Below are 12,869 nucleotides of genomic sequence, written 5' to 3' on the forward strand. Positions count from 1 at the left end.
ATATATATATATATATGGTTTTGAAAATAATAAGCGGAAGTTTCTCGAGAGCTCTTTCGGCTATCATCTCATCAGGAGAAAATTGATAGCATACAAAATAATATTATGTCGAAAATAAAGAGTTCTAATGGGGAACTTATTAAATGTGCCAAAAGTATGGGGACACTAAAATAAATTTAATTAACGTTTTAAAAACGATTAAAATATTGGCACAACGAGGGAGGAAAAAGATAACAACGGGAGAAAATATTCAAAGTTCCCCAAAGAGAAACAATGCGTTGGATGTTCCTTTTTACCGGCACAAAGAAGGTTGACGCACCGCAATAGAGACAGACTCCAAAATCTTTAAATGGTTTTTGGAGTCCGCTATATGTAGCACCTTGAACCAATCTATTTTATATCTATCGGCACAGCACGGGTTGTCAACCAAATGCTGGCCAATAGCAGAGTCCAAGGCTGCAGAAGGAGGGAGACCACCAGACCCCATCCTCCCTTGTCTGATCTTCGATGGAACATGTTGGTTTATACGACTCAAAAGATTCAAGGATGTTCGCCCAACATAACCAGCATCGCACTGGCATTTAAATTGATATACAATATTGCTATTGTGGATGTAAGGCAAACTATCCTTGTGAAAAGACGGAAAAGTAGGTCTCGTAGTATATACCAAACGCAAGGACACAGAATAAAATTATACTACGAGACCTGCTTTTCCCTGATTGTCACAGCTGATGAATTTCAGTAATTTTCTAGCATGGTAGTGAGAGCCCATCTTCATTGCAGCAGCAGTGGCAATGCCCTTGTTGTATTTGTTCCAACTCGTGTTCCCTGCGAACATTCAACCGAGGAGTTTAAACAAAGTACTTCCAGGCAATTTATCGTTAGCCATGACTATTGGTGGTTGAGAAAGTTTCTTGCAATTTTTTAAAGGAAACAAGTTTAGTTTTTTCGTATAAATTTGTTACCTGAAGTGGCCACGTTTCATACTCAGTCGTTTTTTGTTTAAAACTTTCTTTCAAGTCTTCGATTTGTTGTTGATGAGAAATGGTGGCTTGCTCCCTGGAAAATAAGAATTGTTTTCAAATTAGGGTTGACGTTTATCGTTACGTTTTAAGAAGGATGATGATGATGATGATGATGATGAGTTTAACTTCTTTTTTACCTTTTTCAGATTTTGCCGCTTTTCGGGTTTGTCGGGGATATTTATGTCGAGGGGTACAACCGCTTTTTAAAATTTTTTTTTTATTACATTTTCACCCCAAACAAGGCACATTGCCACTTTGGTGTAGGGAACTACTATCAGGAGCAGCAACTACTGGGGCACTATGTAGGGATTTGGGCAGCAAGATGTCGGTTCACATTGCACTTGAACTTCTGCATGTCAGTACAGTTAGGGAAGCAGGGACCTGGAATGGAATTCCAGACTCTAGCGGTTCTGGGGAAGAAACTACTGGAGTAGAAAGATCTTTTACATCTAGGGATCTCTACTGTGTGGGGGTGGGATTTAGCTGCCTGTCGAGTTTGTCGAGGGTGTCTACGTCGTGGTGGTACAAGTGCTTGCAGTTCGTCAGAGCATTCACCATTAAAATACTTGTAGAACAGGCAGAGGGACGCAACGTTTCGGCGATGGGACAGAGGCTGAAGCCTGGCTGACAGTTTGGGACCTATTAGGTTGGCGACTCTCTTTTGAACCCTCAAGGCAAGGCACAGTGCCACTTTGAAGTAGGGGGCTACTATCAGGAACATAAGTTGCAGAGATACTAGGTAGGGAGTTGAGCAACAAGATGTCTGTTCACATTACACTTGAACTTCTGCATGTCAGTACACTTGGGAAAGCAGAATCCCAGAAGGGAGTTCCAAAGTCTAACAGTTCTGGGGAAGAAACTATTGGAGTAGAAGGCTTTCTTACACCTAGGGATCTCTACTGTGAAGGGGTGGGATTTAGCTGCTTGTCGGGTTTGTTGGCGGTATTCATATAAAGGGGGTACAAGTGCTTGTAGTTCATCAGAACTTTCACCATTAATTCATCATCATCAGTTAGCACAGATTGGACGATTTTTAGAAACTACGAGGTGCTGTCGAGAAGTTAAAAGCTAAAGAAGATGAAAAGGCAGATCGAATGAGATCCTGGATATGACCTTAAACTATTTCCACTTGCGGGCTTTGGGGGGTGTCGAGCCACCCTTTAATTGTCATTGCTTCCAGGTCCACTCTGACCCGGAGTGGTAGTACCTGTTAGGGTCCCAACTATGGGTTAAATAGAAACCGACTTGGAAAAAAAAAAACAGTCTATTAAAAAATCTTTCTTCAAAATAACTGGATTCAGCATTAAATAACCTGAAAAGGGTTGATATGCCGTAAAACAAAAACAACCAACCAATTACTTTCGTCAAAGGGTATAAAAAGCACATGTTTTACCCACTAACTTTTTAGGTGATTTGAGATATTTATAATCAGTTTACATACAAATGAATACATATTTGAAAATTATGTTATCTCTGATGTAATATTTAGTAGAGATTTCTTAGAAAAAATCCAATTTCAAAAATAGGTTGCCACATACAGAAAAAAATATATATATACTAGGTACCTTCAATAAGTTTCCAGACTTTTTTTTTGTACGACCATTTAAAATTGTTGTAGACTCTTGAAAATTCAGTATGTTATTGCGATGCATCTTATTAGATGACTGACCAGTTTTTATGATTTCAGGTTCAAATGAACAGCTACAGCAGGAATTGGAATACACCCTACTAAAGCCTGATTGTCACAGCTGGTGAATTTTAAAAAAATGCAATCTGGACGTGAGGACACTTTAGAAGAACGATATGAAATAAATTCTGTTTTAAACTTGAAAAAATGTCACAGAAACGTATGGAACGCTTCAGACTGCTTTTGGACCATTTTGCATGAATTGAGTATCAGTTTTTGAGTGGCATAAGAGATTCAAGGAAGGCAGCGAGTCTGTGAGGAGTGATAAGAGGTGTGGGAGGAGTAAAGAAAGTCAGAACACCAGAGTTGATTGGCCAAATAAAGATTCTACCTTTTAAGGCGATTACATGTGAACAAACTGATACACTTACTGAAAAACAAAAACAAACGAATAAAATTAAAAAAAAAAAAAACGATTTAGTGGAGTCAAACGCCGAATATTCAGTGTAGCTTAATTGCCATATATATTTCATAAATTAACGAATCCTATAGTGGATGAAACGCCGAATATTCAGTGTAGCTTAATCGCCATATATATTTCATAAATTACTATATATATATATATATATATATATTTGTTAGTACATTTTCATGTTTTTTTAAAGGTAGATAACTCTTATTTTTATTATCTCCCTTGAGAAAGCACACACACATATATATGTATATATATACATATATTTGTGAGTATATTTTCATATGGTTTCCTAAAGGAAACTCTGACTTGATTTATCTGCCTTGATTAATATCTGAGAAGTTCTTTTTGTTTTAACTTATTTTAAAGCGTTTATTTACTTTGGAACATAACAAGTGTTCAGGCTCAAATTAGAACAAGACCGAGGTGACTGTCATGAGACCGTCGTCTCCCTGCATATTAAAACAAAGCCAACCTCCATACGTAGTTAATTGTCATGTCGAAAATAGTAATATATCCAAAAATTACGAAAACTCTACAAGTGCAGAGTTCTTTATAGTTCAAACCAATATTAAGTAATTTTTTTTTTTTTTTTTTTTGGCATACATTATTGCTGATATTCATGCTGCTCCTCTTTGATCAAATTGTCTCTAGGATGGATTAGGGTTGGGGGTCAGGGTTAGCCTTTTTTTTTTTATATTTGATATGTAATTCTATGTCGATTTTTTAAATCTTTTTGAATATGCTGAAAACGAATATCACAATTTAATTCGGGGCACATGATGTATAACAAATAGATAACACAGAAAATAGACTTATAGTTTTTAAAGGTTTATTAGAAGAAAAATATGTAACCCACAGTGGGGACCCTAACAGGTACTACCACTCCGGGTCAGAGTGGACCTGGGAGCAATGGTAATTAAAGGGTGGCTCCACACTCCCCAAGCCCGCTTATGGAGCTTTACCATCGGATACAGTTTAAGGTCATATCCAGGACCCTGAAGTGGCGGCGGCTATCCTGTTCTTGTAGAAATTTTGGATGGGAGTGGTCTTCTTCTGGGAGAAGTTTCGGCTGGTTGCTAAATAAAAAGAAAAAAGAGACAAGTTTTAATCCAACGGAAATGGAATCATGTCGTTACAAGTCCGAGTAATTTTGAAATGGATATATCTATAAAAGTGAAAGTGTACAACTTATAGTATAAACCACTGAAATGTTAGATATAGTTTCCTTGGCCATGGATCTAACGTAATAAATTCATATGACCCTTAATCAATAATGGTTAATGTGTCAAAGTTAAAAATAAAGGAAAAAATATATATAAGTGTAATTATTACTTCACGCGACAAATAGCTAGGGGGTTGCTTTAATCCACGATGTATTTGTAAGTCATGCCGTGCTTTCTTTTCTCTAGCTTTAATTTAAACCTACGTCACTGCCAGTGGTCATACACGCAAACACGTAACGGGTTCTAGCCTTCCTCCCTGCTACCACGCGTTTTTTCGTTGTTTGGCTCAACACAAAACCCCCAAACTCCCACGGCTAAAATGCTAGTTTTGTACAAAGTACTGAGATGCCAGACAATTATGCTAGTTTAGAACTTTCAGGTCCAAGTAATCAGCCACATTTTTCAGTTTTGGGGCATAAATATTACTGCAAAGGCGTGTAAAGGGCAAACTCGAATTTGAGCGCAATCGTTATTCTAATAATTGCTCATTTTTAATATGCCATTATTATTATCATTTTCTTATATGGATCAGCAAGATATTTTTACTAGTAATAAGTTTATTTTTAGAACAGCTTATCACTTATTCTCTGGTATATTTTTGGTTTTAAAGTATTATTTTAGTATTAGTGTTTAATCTTTCAGTATTTATACAATTTAACATTTTGATATTTACATTTATGTCGAGGTTTAGTGTTTATTATTTGATCGGTTATAACTTAATTTAGCGCTAATTTATAAGTTATGTTTTAGTATCTAATCATGATTTTTTTGTTTTTAATTATTAGTTTTAGTTTTTATAGTTATTTAATATATTATAATTTATTAGAATATATTAACAGTAGTAAAATTATATTACTGATCCATAATGAAAATGATAATTATAGCTGGAACAATTACATCGAGAGCATTGCCAGGGCTGCTGCGAGGAAGGTGGGCTCTCTCTACCGTGCTAGAAAACTTCTAACACCCCAAAGTATCCTGTACCTCTCTAACAAGGCCACTATTCGCCCATGTATGGAGTATTGCTGTCATATTTGGGCTGGTGCATCGGCTACTAGTCTCTCGCTCCTTGACAGGGTTCAAAAGAGAGTCGCAAATCTGATAGGCCCTAAACTGGCATCTAAGCTTCAGCCTCTGTCCCATCGTCGAAACGTTGCATCCCTCTGCCTGTTCTACAACTATTATAATGGTGAATGCTCTGATGAACTGCAAGCATTTGTGCCCCCACAACGTAAACACCCTCGACAGACCCGACAAGCTGCAAAATCCCACCCCCCACACTGTAGAGATCCCTACATTTAAAAGATCTTTCTACTCCAGTAGTTTCTTCCCCAGAACTGCTAGAATTTGGAATTCCATTCCAGGTCACTGCTTCCCCAACTGTACTGACATGCATAAGTTCAAGTGCAACGTGAACCAACACCTCCCTGCCCAAATCCCTACATAGTACCCCAGTAGATGTTTCCCCCTGATAGTGGCAAAGTGCCTTGTTTGAGGTAAAAATGTAATACAATAGTAATGTAAATATTTGTATATAATTACAAAGCATATTGTTCATGCATTTACATACTTTACTTTAGGCAAATCCACATGAACAAGGAAACCTATCTCTCTCGGCAAAAATGAGTTCAAACTGAAGAAATGTTATATATAATTGTTTTCGGCTAACTTTACCAAATCTGTGCGTATGCTAAACATAAGTAAAAAAAACAAGTAATGTTCAACGCTGCAAGAGAACTAGAAAGAGAATAAAAGTTAATAGACAGGATAAAGTCTGGAACAAAAAGAGAAAAAATTAATTAGCAAAATTTATCAGGTGCGAAAAAAGTGAGTAATGTTCAACGGTACTGGAGAACAAGAACAGAAAGGGCCAATTAGAAGCTGGAATCATCAAAAGTCATTAGACAAAAAAGAAATCAAGTAAATAGGATGCCATTTATCAGGTGCTGTAAAGAAATGCTCTTTTAGAATCTTCAAGTCTCAACACTCACTAGTAAAAATAAGTCAAAAACAAGTAATGTTCAACGCTGCAAGAGAACTAGAAAGAGAATAAAAGTTAATAGACAGGATAAAGTCTGGAACAAAAAGAGAAAAAATTAATTAGCAAAATTTATCAGGTGCGAAAAAAAGCGAGTAATGTTCAACGGTACTGGAGAACAAGAAAAGAAAGGGCCAATTAGAAGCTGGAATCATCAAAAGTCATTAGACAAAAAAGAAATCAAGTAAATTAAGAAATTAACTGAAACCCATCTAAAACAAAGCAAATTCAGCAGCTGGTACAAAACAAGTGCTGAAAAGGTGGTTTAGAGTCCTGAAGTCTCAACAATCACTAGAAAATTAGAAATAAATCAAGGTAGTTGTTGCAGCACCACCAAGACACATTGATACAATAAATGAAACCTTTATGAATTCGATGGGAAGTTGGAGTTGCTTATAAAAAAAAAAAAATATTATTACTTACTTTAGGAATTTCTGGAACTGCTTCCAAGATGGGGATGAGAGGGGTCATGGGTGTTGCTGCTGCTGGTGCTGAAAACTTGAATAACTTTTTCTTTTTTTTTTTAATTGTTTTTTTCTTTTTTTGGTTTGTTTGTTTTATTTATTTTCCTTTATTTCATAGCATTTTATTTTTATGAAATTATTTTTTTGGAAATTATAATTAGGAAATAACAATACTTACTTTATGACTTTCTGGAACTGCATCCAAGATCGGGATGAGAGCGTAACGGCTACTGCTGAAACCTGTAATAACTAGTTGTATTTCACATTATTAGTTTTACATTTTTTTTTTTTTTTTCAGTATATTTTCCTTTAGATCACAGTATTTTAATTTTTGTGAAATTTTCTTTTTTTAAAAAAATATAATTAGAAGAAGATATCAATACTTACTTTATGAGTTTCTGGAACTGCATCCAATATTGGGATGACAGGGTCATGGCTGTTGCTGTTGAAACCTGTAATAACTAGTTGTATTTTGCATTATTATTTTTACATTTTTTTTTTTTCGGTTTATTTTCCTTTAGATCACAGTATTTTATTTTTTGTGAAATTTTCTTTTTTTAAAAAATTATAATTAGAAGAAGATATCAATACTTACTTTATGAGTTTCTGGAACTGCATCCAATATTGGGATGACAGGGTCATGGCTGTTGCTGTTGAAACCTGTAATAACTACTTGTATTTTGCATTATTATTTTTACATTTTGTTTTTGTTTTATTTATGTTACTTTAGTACATTGCATTTTACTGAGTGTATGTTAATTATTTTGTTAATTTTTATTAAAATAAAATACCTGTAACAGAAAAATAATTTTGGTTATGATCATGCATGGGTGAATATTTTCGGTTAGACTTGCTAAAGTTGGTTAAAGGAAATATAAGCAGAAAGGAATTCGTTTTAATCACTAGCAACACAACGAAAGAAATACTTACCTGAGGATTGTGCTGATTCTAACTAGAAGCTGCAGTAATGGAAAAGAGGAAAATTAAACTTGTCAATTACAAAAACTGAAATCGAAAAGAAGAAACGCTTGATGCTTTACTCACCTCTGGCTAGTCGTGGTCGCCATCAAACTGAAAAAGGAGGGAAAGGGTGGAATCCACTCGTTACCAGGTACCGTACAGGAAAGGACAGTCTGGGCAGGTAGGTGATGATCTCCCCAAAGTGGAGCGCTACATAAAACATGCATTGCTACGAACATCCTCCGAAAAAGGCGGTTTCTACTCGGAATAAAAGGCGGAGCAGAAAACGGAAGTGTTCTCTCTACTCAACACGATTCCTAGAGAGATACCACGAGATTGTGCGTGAATGTGGAAGAGCCTATGAAAACTCACAAAACTGCCATTCCTACTATCGTATCGGATATTATTAATCGGAGGTCCATCATTGCATTACCGCCCCAGCTCGTAGTTGATAGATAGTAGGAATAATATTACCAGCGCCCTTCAGGCAGCTTGTGAGAACACACAAACTAATGGTAGTATTACTCTAGTCGTTCCTGGTCGAATGGAGCCATGCATGCATTATGTAGTAACACGAGCACGTGTCGCCTGATAAGAAAGAGCGTAGGCTCACCCACTTGGGGAGATTTCCTATCCAGACTTGCACCTATTTGTACACCTGGAACCGGACTCAGAACCTCGACAATGAGAAGAGTCAAGGAGAGCAAGGTGTTGAACTACCTAAAGAGGTCACCATATAAAACAAGCGTTGCTGTGAACAACCTTCCAAAACGAGGGAAGGGACTTTTTGTTCTCTCTACCCAACAGGATTCCTAGAGAGATACCACTAGATTGTGCGTGAATGTGGAAGAGCCTATGAAAGCTCACAAAACTGCCATTCCTACTATCGTATCGGATATTATTAATCGGAGGTCCATCATTGCATTACCGCCCCAGCTCGTAGTTGATAGATAGTAGGAATAATATTACCAGCGCCCTTCAAGCAGCTTGTGAGCACACGCAAACTAATAGCAGTATTACTCTAGTCGTCCGTAGTCGAGTGGAGGCACGCGTGCATTACATAGTAGAAACACGAGCACGTGTCGCTCCCTCTTCGGGGGAATTCGGAAAAGCGCACCTTGCGCTGCAGGTATTTGTTGAGCTGGGAGTTGACTCAACACCTCGACACTGAGAAAAGAGCTTTAGAAAAGCTCCAGATTAGTTACCTGCAAAGTCGAGGAAAGTTGGAGGACCAGGCCTGCGAAGGAGAATACACACAATTTGGGCCTTGATGGAAGCACGGGAGAGAGGGAGGCCCATTTTTCTCTTTCGGGGGAGTGTTCTCCTTCCAGCCTGCTCGAGCACGTATTTTCTGCTTGCCACATGCAAGCATATAAAAAGACGACCAGATGACGGACGCAACAAACTCATGCGGTCATTAACTGGATTTTGATCGGGTTCCGTACAACAAGGTGTTGAACTCCCTAAAGAGGGCACCATATAAAACAAGCGTTGCTGCGAACAACCTTCCAAAACGAGGGAAGGGACTTCTTGTTCTCTCTACCCAACAGGATTCCTAGAGAGATACCACAAGATTGTGCGTGAATGTGGAAGAGCCTATGAAAGCTCACAAAACTGCCATTCCTACTATCGTATCGGATATTGTAACTCGGAGGTCCATCATTGCATTACCGCCCCAGCTCGTAGTTGATAGATAGTAGGAATAATATTACCAGCGCCCTTCAAGCAGCTTGTGAGCACACGCAAACTAATGGTAGTATTACTCTAGTCGTTCCTGGTCGAATGGAGCCATGCATGCATTATGTAGTAATAAAATAAAATACCTGTAACAGAAAAATAATTCTGGTTATGATCAAGCATGGGTGAATATTTTTGGTTAGACTTGCTAAATGTGGTTAAAGGAAATATAAGCAGAAAGGCATTCGTTTTAATCACTAGCAACACAACGAAAGAAATACTTAACTGAGGACTTATGCTGATTCTAACTAGAAGCTGCAGTAATACAAAAGAGGAAAATTAAACTTGTCAATTACAAAAACTGAAACCGAAAAGAAGAAACGCTTGATGCTTTACTCACCTCTGGCTGGTCGTGGTCGCCATCAAACTGAAAAAGGAGGGAAAGGGTGGAATCCACTAGTTACCAGGTACCGTACAGGAAAGGACAGTTTGGGCAGGTAGGTGATGATCTCCCCAAAGTGGAGCGCTACATAAAACATGCATTGCTACGAACATCCTCCGAAAAAGGCGGTTTCTACTCGGAATAAAAGGCGGAGCAGAAAACGGAAGTGTTCTCTCTACTCAACACGATTCCTAGAGAGATACCACAAGATTGTGCGTGAATGAGGAGGAGGTGATGAAAGCTCACAAAACTGCCATTCCTACTATCGTATCGGATATTATTAATCGGAGGTCCATCATTGCATTACCGCCCCAGCTCGTAGTTGATAGATAGTAGGAATAATATTACCAGCGCCCTTCAGGCAGCTTGTGAGAACACACAAACTAATGGTAGTATTACTCTAGTCGTTCCTGGTCGAATGGAGCCATGCATGCGTTATGTAGTAACACGAGCACGTGTCGCCTGATAAGAAAGAGCGTAGGCTCACCCACTTGGGGAGATTCCCTATCCAGACTTGCACCTATTTGTACACCTGGAACCGGACTCAGAACCTCGACAATGAGAAGAGTCAAGGAGAGCAAGGTGTTGAACTACCTAAAGAGGTCACCATATAAAACAAGCGTTGCTGTGAACAACCTTCCAAAACGAGGGAAGGGACTTTTTGTTCTCTCTACCCAACAGGATTCCTAGAGAGATACCACTAGATTGTGCGTGAATGTGGAAGAGCCTATGAAAGCTCACAAAACTGCCATTCCTACTATCGTATCGGATATTATTAATCGGAGGTCCATCATTGCATTACCGCCCCAGCTCGTAGTTGATAGATAGTAGGAATAATATTACCAGCGCCCTTCAAGCAGCTTGTGAGCACACGCAAACTAATAGCAGTATTACTCTAGTCGTCCGTAGTCGAGTGGAGGCACGCGTGAATTACATAGTAGAAACACGAGCACGTGTCGCTCCCTCTTCGGGGGAATTCGGAAAAGCGCACCTTGCGCTGCAGGTATTTGTTGAGCTGGGAGTTGACTCAACACCTCGACACTGAGAAAAGAGCTTTAGAAAAGCTCCAGATTAGTTACCTGCAAAGTCGAGGAAAGTTGGAGGACCAGGCCTGCGAAGGAGAACACACACAATTTGGGCCTTGATGGAAGCACACGGGAGAGAGGGAGGCCCATTTTTCTCTTTCGGGGGAGTGTTCTCCTTCCAGCCTGCTCGAGCACGTCTTTTCTGCTCGCCACATGCAAGCGTATAAAAAGACGACCAGATGACGGACGCAACAAACTCATGCCGTCATTCATTAACTGGATTTTGATCGGGTTCCGTACAACAAGGTGTTGAACTCCCTAAAGAGGGCACCATATAAAACAAGCGTTGCTGCGAACAACCTTCCAAAACGAGGGAAGGGACTTTTTGTTCTCTCTACCCAACAGGATTCCTAGAGAGATACCACAAGATTGTGCGTGAATGTGGAAGAGCCTATGAAAGCTCACAAAACTGCCATTCCTACTATCGTATCGGATATTGTAACTCGGAGGTCCATCATTGCATTACCGCCCCAGCTCGTAGTTGATAGATAGTAGGAATAATATTACCAGCGCCCTTCAAGCAGCTTGTGAGCACACGCAAACTAATGGTAGTATTACTCTAGTCGTTCCTGGTCGAATGGAGCCATGCATGCATTATGTAGTAATAAAATAAAATACCTGTAACAGAAAAATAATTCTGGTTATGATCAAGCATGGGTGAATATTTTTGGTTAGACTTGCTAAATGTGGTTAAAGGAAATATAAGCAGAAAGGCATTCGTTTTAATCACTAGCAACACAACGAAAGAAATACTTAACTGAGGACTTATGCTGATTCTAACTAGAAGCTGCAGTAATACAAAAGAGGAAAATTAAACTTGTCAATTACAAAAACTGAAACCGAAAAGAAGAAACGCTTGATGCTTTACTCACCTCTGGCTGGTCGTGGTCGCCATCAAACTGAAAAAGGAGGGAAAGGGTGGAATCCACTAGTTACCAGGTACCGTACAGGAAAGGACAGTTTGGGCAGGTAGGTGATGATCTCCCCAAAGTGGAGCGCTACATAAAACATGCATTGCTACGAACATCCTCCGAAAAAGGCGGTTTCTACTCGGAATAAAAGGCGGAGCAGAAAACGGAAGTGTTCTCTCTACTCAACACGATTCCTAGAGAGATACCACAAGATTGTGCGTGAATGTGGAAGAGCCTATGAAAACTCACAAAACTGCCATTCCTACTATCGTATCGGATATTATTAATCGGAGGTCCATCATTGCATTACCGCCCCAGCTCGTAGTTGATAGATAGTAGGAATAATATTACCAGCGCCCTTCAGGCAGCTTGTGAGAACACACAAACTAATGGTAGTATTACTCTAGTCGTTCCTGGTCGAATGGAGCCATGCATGCATTATGTAGTAATAAAATAAAATACCTGTAACAGAAAAATAATTCTGGTTATGATCAAGCATGGGTGAATATTTTTGGTTAGACTTGCTAAATGTGGTTAAAGGAAATATAAGCAGAAAGGCATTCGTTTTAATCACTAGCAACACAACGAAAGAAATACTTAACTGAGGACTTATGCTGATTCTAACTAGAAGCTGCAGTAATACAAAAGAGGAAAATTAAACTTGTCAATTACAAAAACTGAAACCGAAAAGAAGAAACGCTTGATGCTTTACTCACCTCTGGCTGGTCGTGGTCGCCATCAAACTGAAAAAGGAGGGAAAGGGTGGAATCCACTAGTTACCAGGTACCGTACAGGAAAGGACAGTTTGGGCAGGTAGGTGATGATCTCCCCAAAGTGGAGCGCTACATAAAACATGCATTGCTACGAACATCCTCCGAAAAAGGCGGTTTCTACTCGGAATAAAAGGCGGAGCAGAAAACGGAAGTGTTCTCTCTACTCAAC

General features: G+C 38.9%; 1 protein-coding gene across 1 annotated transcript in view; it reads right to left on the minus strand.

The window, feature by feature from the left end:
* LOC145271133 (uncharacterized) overlaps positions 1–1,065 on the minus strand; it is a 39,673-nt gene extending 38,608 nt beyond the window's left edge. Inside the window, exon 1 of the mRNA XM_080126671.1 lies at positions 966–1,065. The gene's annotated coding sequence lies outside the window, so the exon portion shown is untranslated. The remainder of the gene's footprint in view (positions 1–965) is intronic.
* Positions 1,066–12,869: the final 11,804 nt, after the last annotated feature.

This window comes from Euprymna scolopes, chromosome 46 (genome assembly GCF_053919585.1).
Source record: "Euprymna scolopes isolate OS-2025 chromosome 46, ASM5391958v1, whole genome shotgun sequence".
Classification (NCBI taxonomy): Eukaryota; Metazoa; Mollusca; class Cephalopoda; order Sepiida; family Sepiolidae; genus Euprymna; species Euprymna scolopes.